Here is a 10007-nt window from a genome sequence, read left to right as displayed (position 1 = left end):
ACACAGACCTCCTGTATACCAGGCGAGGTAGTCAACATCTCATATCCACCGTGATGATGATGAGAGAGAGACACAGACCTCCTGTATACCAGGCGAGGTAGTCAACATCTCCCCAGCCACCGTGATGATGATGAGAGAGACACAGACCTCCTGTAGACCTGGCGAGGTAATCAACATCTCCCCAGCCACGGTGATGATGATGATGATGAGAGAGACACAGACCTCCTGTATACCAGTCGAGGTAGTCAACATCTCCCCAGCCACCGTGATGATGATGATGAGAGAGAGAGACGCAGACCTCCTGTAGACCAGGCGAGGTAGTCAACATCTCATAGCCACCGTGATGATGATGAGAGAGAGACACAGACCTCCTGTATACCAGGCGAGGTAGTCAACATCTCCCCAGCCACCGTGATGATGATGAGAGAGACACAGACCTCCTGTAGACCAGGCGAGGTAATCAACATCTCCCCAGCCACCGTGATGATGATGAGAGAGACACAGACCTCCTGTAGACCAGACGAGGTAGTCAACATCTCCCCAGCCACCGTGATGATGATGATGAGAGAGAGAGACACAGACCTCCTGTATACCAGGCGAGGTAGTCAACATCTCCCCAGCCACCGTGATGATGACGATGAGAGAGAGACGCAGACCTCCTGTAGACCAGACAAGGTTGTCAACATCTCCATAGTCACCGTGATGATGATGATGAGAGAGAGACGCAGACCTCCTGTAGACCAGGCGAGGTAGTCAACATCTCCATAGTCACCGTGATGATGATGATGATGATGAGAGAGAGACACAGACCTCCTGTAGACCAGGCGAGGTAGTCAACGTCTCCCCAGCCACCGTGATGATGACGATGAGAGAGAGACGCAGACATATACAGCAGCAGGCATCGTCAGGGTCACGGGATGGAACACGTTCAGAGTCTTTGGCTGCAACTATAAATGTGCACGTGATGCTGATGGTGGTGATGGTGGTGGTGATGGTGGTGATGATGATGGTGATGCTTATGGTGGTGGTGATGGTGGTGGTGTTGGTGGTGATGATGGTGATGATGGTGATGCTGGTGGTGGTGGTGATGGTGGTGTTGGTGGTGATGGTGGTGATGATGGTGATGCTGATGGTGGTGGTGGTGATGGTCGTGATGATGGTGATGATGGTGATGCTGATGGTGGTGGTGATGGTGGTGATGGTGGTGGTGATGATGATGCTGATGATGGTGATGATGGTGATGATGCTGATGGTGGTGGTGGTGATGATGATGGTTGTGATGGTGGTGATGATGGTGATGATGGTAGTGGTGATGATGGTGGTGTTTGTGATGCTGATGGTGGTGGTGATGATGGTGGTGATGATGGTGATGCTGATGGTGGTGATGATGATGATGATGATGCTGATGGTGGTGATGATGGTGGTGATGGTGATGATGGTGGTGATGGTGATGATGGTGGTGATGGTGGTGGTGATGATGGTGGTGGTGATGATGGTGGTGATGATGATGGTGGTGATGGTGATGATGGTGGTGATGGTAGTGATGGTGATGATGGTGGTGATGGTGGTGATGATGGTGATGCTGCTGATGGTGGTGGTGATGATGGTGGTGATGGTGATGCTGCTGATGGTGGCAGTGATGATGGTGGTGATGATGATGGTGATGATGATGGTGGTGATTATGGTGGTGATGATGATGATGGTGATGATGGCGGTGATGATGGTGGTTGGTGGTGGTTATGATGGTGATGGTGGTGATGATGGTGATGCTGATGGTGGTGGTGATGGTGGTGGTGATGATGGTGATGATGGTGGTGATGATGGTGGTTGATAGTGGTTATGATGGTGATGGTGGTGATGATGGTGATGCTGATGGTGGTGGTGATGATAGTAGTGATGGTGGTGATGATGGTGATGATGGTGGTGCTGATGGTGGTGGTGATGTTGGTGATGATGGTGGTGATGATGGTGGTTGATGGTGGTTATGATGGTGATGGTGGTGATGGTGGTGATGGTGGTGGTGATGGTGATGATGGTGGTGATGATGATGCTGATGTTGGTGATGATGGTGGTGATGGTGATGATGGTGGTGACGGTGGTGATGATGGTGATGATGGTGGTGTTGGTGGTGGTGATGGTGGTGATGGTGGTGATGGTGATGATGGTGGTGCTGATGGTGGTGGTGATGATGGTGGTTATGATGATTGTGGTGATGGTGATGATGGTGATGGTGGTGATGGTAGTTATGGTGATGATGGTGGTGATGGTGGTGATGATGGTGATGCTGCTGATGGTGGTGGTGATGGTGGTGATGATGGTCATGCTGCTGATGGTGGTGGTGGTGATGATGGTGTTGATGGTGATGCTGCTAATGGTGGTAGTGATGATGGTGGTGATGATGATGGTGATGATGTTGGTGATGATGATGATGGTGGTGATGATGATGATGCTGATGGTGGTGGTGATGATGGTGGTGACGATGGTGATGATGGTGGTGCTGATGGTGATGATGGTGATGATGGTGATGATGGTGGTGATGATGGTGATGGTGGTTGATGGTGGTGATGATGGTGGTGCTGATGGTGGTGGTGATGATGGTGGTTATGATGATGGTGGTTATGGTGATGGTGATGATGGTGGTGATGGTGGTGATGGTGGTGGTGATATCAGCAACTCCGTTGTGGTGCTATCTTTTGTGATGGGCCCAGGTGGCTTGACTGCTGTGCCAGGCGAGGTGCACCCGGAGGGGGTCACGTGACAGACCCTGCAGGTGCCATGGGTTCCACCGCTGCTGTGCCAGGCTAGGTGCAGGAGGAGGTCAGCGATGGGAATGTGTCCAGATCCATGTTGAGACAAAGGTCCCCCGTGTAGCCTCTCACAAACTGCAGGGGCAAGTGCTGTTAGTAGTAGCGCCTCTACACGGACAAAGCTACCCCAGGTAGCCTCTAGCTGGGTTGTAGGGCAAGTGCTGTTACACAAAGACAGACAGAGATTCCCCAGGTAGCCTCCAGCAGGGCTGTAGGGGCAAGTGCTGTTACAAAGCTACCCCAGGTAGCCTCTAGCAGGGCTGTAGGGGCAAGTGCTGTTACACAAACACACACAAAGATCCCCAAGGTAGCCTCTGGCAGGGCTGTAGGGGCAAGTGCTGTTAACGAGCATCACCTATGAAGGCTACCGGCACTGTGGCTACACAGAGGGTTGGGTGGCTACTAGCACCACCACGCCCGGCCGCCTTTGTCTCTCCCCCAGTGCCAGCGATGTTCACTGCACCACCATCACCATCACCACTACACCAGGTAACTCACTTGAGGCTGAGTCGATCTACGGGAGGTCCAGGACCGGTTCAAATAATCGTCACTGGTGACACACACAGACACACAAAATAACAACAACCGCCATTGGCCACTCAGTGGCGGTGACGTCACCACGACGATTGTGCCAGGCCATGTGCGCCCTGAGGCCACGTGAAGTGTCGAACGCCCGCTGGCAGAAGGTCACGGGGCAGACCCAAGTGCCACGGGTCGACTGACTGAGATGACTGGCTGATGCACCACCTGTGCCCCCTACTGTGCCAACCTGCTGTGCTTTAGCCACCCGGCGTTCCGCTCGTTGTTGTGAGCGTCGCTCCTCCGCCCTCCGTTGTTATTGGAGGGCGACTGCCTCCAACTGCCCAGTAGCGTCCTTCACGAGCCTCCTCCACAGAGGCCGATCTTGACACCGCTGGTACCAGTCATCGGCAAGTCCACTCAGCTCCACGTCCTCCTGTACCACATCACTCCATCTCTTCTCTAGCCCGTGCCGCGCCCGCTTAGCCCCCTCGATCCGGCCGAACAAAAGCTGTTTCGGCATGCGGTGGCTGGGCATGCGGGCTACATGACCCAGCCATCGCAGCCTTCCCCGCCGGAGGAGCTCACCGATGGGACCTTGCCCAGATCTTTCAAGGATTTGTGAGCTCCTTACACAATCCAGTCTGGTTAAACCCAGGATGGATCGTAGGCAGGCCAGCCTAAATGTTTCTAACCGGCGAAGATGCTCCATTAGGGGGGTCCACGTTTCGCAAGCGTAGAGAAGGGAGGGAATGACCGTGGCCTAGAAGACCTGAAGCTTAGTGCGGAGCGACAGACCAGGTAGCTTCCACACAGCGTTACGCAACCGATGAAAAGATATTGCCGCTCGACTGATTCGAAGTGAGACCTCTGCTGTTAAACTGGAGCCAGTCATAAGCACACACACACACAGACACACACACACAGGCAGACACAGGCACACACACAGACAGATACACACAGACACACACACAGACAGACACACACAGACAGACACAGACAGACACACACACAGACAGACACACACACAGACAGACACACACACAGACAGATACACACACAGACACACAGACAGACACACAGACAGACACACACAGACAGACACACACAGACACACACAGACAGACACACACACAGACAGACACACACACAGACAGACACAGACACACACACAGACAACAACCGCCATTCGCCACTAAGTGGCGGTGACGTCACCACGACGCTTGTGCCAGGCTATGTGCACCCTGAGGCCACGTGAAGTGTCGAACGCCCGCTGGCAGGAGGTCACGGGGCAGACCCAGGTGCCACGGGTCGACTGACTGAGATGACTGGCTGATGCACCACCTGTGCCCCCTACTGTGCCAACCTGCTGTGCTTTAGCCACCCGGCGCTCCGCTCGCTGTTGTGAGCGTCGCTCCTCCGCCCTCCGTTGTTGTTGGAGGGCGACTGCCTCCAACTGCCCAGTAGCATCCTTCACGAGCCTCCTCCACAGAGGCCGATCTTGACACCGCTGGTACCAGTCATCGGCAAGTCCACTCAGCTCCACGTCCTCCTGTACCACATCACTCCATCTCTTCTCTAGCCCGTGCCGCGCCCGCTTAGCCCCCTCAATCCGGCCAAACAAAAGCTGTTTCGGCATGCGGTGGCTGGGCATGCGGGCTACATGACCCAGCCATCGCAGCCTTGCCTGCCGGAGGAGCTCACCGATGGGACCCTGCCCAGATCTTTCAAGGATTTGTGAGCTCCTCACACAATCCAGTCTGGTTAAACCCAGGATGGATCGTAGGCAGGTCAGCCTAAATGTTTCTAACCGGCGAAGATGTTCCATTAGGGGGGTCCACGTTTCGCAAGCATAGAGAAGGGAGGGAATGACCGTGGCCGAGAAGACCTGAAGCTTAGTGCGGAGCGACAGACCAGGTAGCTTCCACACAGCGTTACGCAACCGATGAAAAGATATTGCCGCTCGACTGATTCGGAGTGAGACCTCTGCTGTTAAACTGGAGCCAGTCATAAGCACACTGCCCAGGTATGGGAAACTCTCCACTCTCTCCACAACTGCCCCATCACCGATTGGGAGTTGTGGGGGTGGAGTGTCCGATGGTACAAAATACCCAGGCAGGTGCTTAGTTTTGGTGGGGCTGATGGTAAGGCCCCACCTCTTAGTGGCACGCTCCAGTCTCAGCAGCAGCGTCTCCAACTCCTCCTCTGACTGAGCAGCTATTACCAACACACAGACACACACACAGACACACACACAGACACACAGACAGACACACGCAGACAGACACACACACACAGACAGACACACACACACAGACAGACACACACACACAGACACACACACAGACACACACACAGACAGACACACACACAGACAGACACACACACAGACAGACACACACACAGACAGACACACACAGACACACACAGACAGACACACACACAGACAGACACACACACAGACAGACACACACACACAGACACACACACAGACAGACACACACACAGACAGACACAGACAGACACACACAGACAGACACAGACAGACACACACACAGACAGACACACACAGACAGACACACACACACAGACACACACACACAGACAGACACACACACACAGACACACACACACAGACAGACACACACAGACAGACACACAGACAGACACACACACAGACAGACACACAGACAGACACACACAGACAGACACACACACACACAGACAGACACACACACAGACACAGGCACACACAGACACACACACACAGACACACACACAGACAGACACACACACACAGACACACACACACACAGACACACACACAGACACACAGACAGACACACAGACACACACACACAGACACACACACAGACACACACACAGACAGACACACACACACAGACAGACACACACACAGACAGACACACACACACAGACAGACACACACACAGACAGACACACACAGACACACACACAGACACACACACAGACACAGGCACACACAGACACACACACACATCCACCCAATGTGTTGAAAGTGGAAGTTCGCCCTCTAGTGGACTCCCCGCATGACAACTTCGGTCGACGCCTTCGCCTCCAATCAGCGGAGAGAAACTGGGGACATGTGGGGCGAGACTCGGCAGCCCCGAGACGTCACCGCACGCGGCGACCGTGACGTCACTTCACAAGAACAGTGACGTCGCCTCTCGCGTCCCCCCGAGGCGACGTCACTAATTATACACGGCCGCGTGACGTCATTTCACACGGTTCCCTGACGTCACTTTTAACTTTTGCCACGGTCCCACGACGTCACTTCATACGACCCTTTTCGTGACGTCACTTCGCACTGCCCCGCTCCGTCACGTTTCACACGTTCCCCCGTGACGTCATTGCACACGCCCCCCGTGACGTCACTTCACATCTTTTGTGAAGGTGTAATTTTAAAAATGAAAATGAACCCGGCGACGTCACGTGATGACGTAATTCACGACAGAGGAGTTGTACACCCCTCGTTGCCACTGCTATTCTGTGGCCTAAAATAAAATAAAATTATCGCTGTGTTTTGATTTAGCGTGCTGATCTTAAAGGTGCATTGAAACATTTGATACTCCGACTGATTGCTCCTGTTTTGATTGAAAGCTTTCGTGACTGCAGGGATTCATATTCTTGGTTCTTTCGGTAAAGTCACCACCATTTTTGGTTGCATTTGGAGGCTTTCCCCCCTCCTCCCCCCCCCCTATTGTATCTCCGCTTTTGTGTAGCGATCGAAACGTCGTAGCGGTTTTTTTTTGCTTTTATTCTTTTAAACTTATTTAATTTTATGTTTTATGTAAAGTTTTTATTTTATTTATTTTTTTTCTTTTTTTTTCTTTTCTATCCTATCCACGTGGACTTTACCGAAAGAACCAAAAGTATGAATTTCTGCAATCACGAACGTTTTAAGTCAAAATTTAAGTCGCAATTTAGCTTTTGTTGTTTTCAAATTTAATATTTTAATTTTTTGTATCTAAAATGCTTTTATTATTTTATCTTATTTTTTCTTTATTTCTACTTATTTTTATTTACCGAAAGGACCAACAGTATGAATTCCTGCAGTGACGAAAGCTTCAAATCACAGATTGAAGATTCATTTATAAAATAAGAAATTAATTCAGATCAGCGTTGACGTGGCAGCAGGCGCCGTATGATTGACATACTTCACGACCGCGAGTTAAACAAAGTTGTTAATTAAACCAGGTTTTTCATAAAATAAACTTTTTTTGAGAATTTGAAGTTTTCGTGTCTGCAAGGATCCATACTCTTTGGGCACGTAGTTGAAATAAATAAATAATCCAAATCTATAAATGAAATTAATAAATCACGACGTTTCGATTGCGACACAAGCAAATCATCATCAGGTGTGATAACCACAGCAAGGAAATTATTTTACTGAATTTCCTTGCTGTGTATTCTTGGTTCTTTCGGTAAAGTCACCACCACGTAGAAGGGAAACAATAAAATAATAAAAATATAAATCAATAAAATTCTCACGACGTTTCGACTGCAACACAAGCAATCATCATCACACCTGAGCAAGCAATCATCATCATCACAGTTGATGATGAAAAAAAGTCAAAAAAGTTTTAAAATATGTATTAAAAATAAAACAAATAATAAATTAGGCTTTTAAAAAAATAATAAAAGCAGAATACTCACAGTCAAAATAAAAATTTAAATAAAAATTCAAAAATGTAAAAACATCACACCTGGTGATGATTGCTTGTGTTGCAGTCGAAACGTGAGAATTTTATTGTTTTATGTTTTTATTATTTTATTGTTTCCCTTCTACGTGGTGGTGACTTTACCGAAAGAACCAAGAATATGAATCACTGCAGTCACGAAAGCTTTAAATCAAAATTCCTTGCTGTGGTTATTTTTTTTTACTGAATTTCCTTGCTGTGATTATCACACCTGACGATGATTTGCTTGTGTTGCAATGGACACGTCGTGATTTATTTATTTCTATTTTTATTTGTTGTATTTATTATAAAAAAATTTCACCAAACGTGACTTTACCGACAGAACCAACGATTATGTTTTTTTAAGGGGTTTATTTTTCTATCTACTTGACTTAAGGGCCGTCAATAAATGACGTCACGCACCTGGGGGGGGGGTTAAGAAATGTGACGTCACATCAAAATGCGCAACTTTAAATAAATAAATATAGACAACACGTTCTACTTAATCAAATAGACTTTTTAATAAATGTTTTCTCCTACAACATCAGAGTGCAGCGCTACATTAAATACGCAACTACAATGTGACAATAGCTTAAAGCGATTTGAAGACTTGTTTTTTTTTTGGGGGGGGGGGTAGAGCTTTGTGACGTCATATTTGAGGGGGGGGGGGGGGTCTGACTGTTTGTGACGCCGCGTGACGAGGGTCAGACATTTGTGACGATCTGTGACGAGGGGGAGGGGTTAAGCAATGTGACGTCACATCAAAATGCGCAACTTTAAATAAATAAATATAGACAACACCTTCTACTGAATGAAATAGACTTTTTTTATAAATGTTTTCTCCTACAACATCAGAGTGCAGCGCCACATTAAATACGCAACTACAATGTGACAATATATATTCCTGGTTCTTTCGGTAAAGTCACCGTGTAGAAGAGAAACAATAAAATAATAAAAATATAAAGCAATAAAATTCTCACGACGTTTCGACTGCAACACAAGCAGTCATCATCAGGTGTGAAAACCAACGGCAAGAACATTTGAAAGAAGTGGCGGTTTGTGTTTTTTTTATTGTTTTATATATTTTTTATTATTTTATTGTTTCCCTTCAACGTGACTTTACCGAAAGAACCAAGAATATGAATCACTACAGTCACGAAAGCTTTAAGTCAAAATGTGACAATAGTTTGAGAGTGAGAGAGTTAATATTCTTGGTTCTTTCGGTAAAGTCAGGTAGATAGAAAACTAAAATAATAAAATTATTATTTTTATAATAAATAAAATATTAAATAAAAATACTAAGTTGACAATAATAAAAACAAAAAAACCCACAATTAAAATACAATTTAAAATTAAAATAAATTAATTTTAGTAAGAAAAAAAATAGTAAACTAAAATTAATAATACGTTGAAAATAATAATAATAAATAATAATAAAAAGCCACGACGTTTCGATCGCAATACAAGCGGTCTTTATCAGGCGGGTAGAAAAAAAAAGTTACCCGGATGTAGAATGCGGGGGAGGGGAGGTTGGGGGGGCATGGGGGAGGGGGAAACCCCCCCCCCCCCATTGATGAGAACGAATCCGATTGGTTCCCGCCAAAAATTCAGATTTCAAAAACGAACCGTTAAAATACCCGGATGTCAAATGTTAATTAGACGTGGGGGGCGGGTAGAGTGATGATGGGGGGGAGGGCGGGGTTTAATTTGGCGGGAACCAATCACGTTTCTCGTTGTAACTCTGCCTCCACCCACCACCTTCACAGGCCCCGCCTTTCACCACTGGCGGGAGGATTGGAGAACCAATCAAATTCTGCCACTGCTTCCCGTCCCACCCCCTTATTTGTAATAGCTCCGCCCCCGCTAGTGGGGGTGGGGGGGGTAGGCGTCACTATAGTCATTGTCAACGATAGCAGTGCCTCACCCCTCCCCCCGCGTGAACCAATCATATTCCCTGCCC

The sequence above is a fragment of the Petromyzon marinus genome, chromosome 68, assembly GCF_048934315.1.
Source record: "Petromyzon marinus isolate PM22_M1 ecotype Great Lakes invasive population chromosome 68, UKy_Petmar_22M1.pri1.0, whole genome shotgun sequence".
Classification (NCBI taxonomy): domain Eukaryota; kingdom Metazoa; phylum Chordata; class Hyperoartia; order Petromyzontiformes; family Petromyzontidae; genus Petromyzon; species Petromyzon marinus.
Note: the sequence above shows the minus strand (reverse complement) of the source record.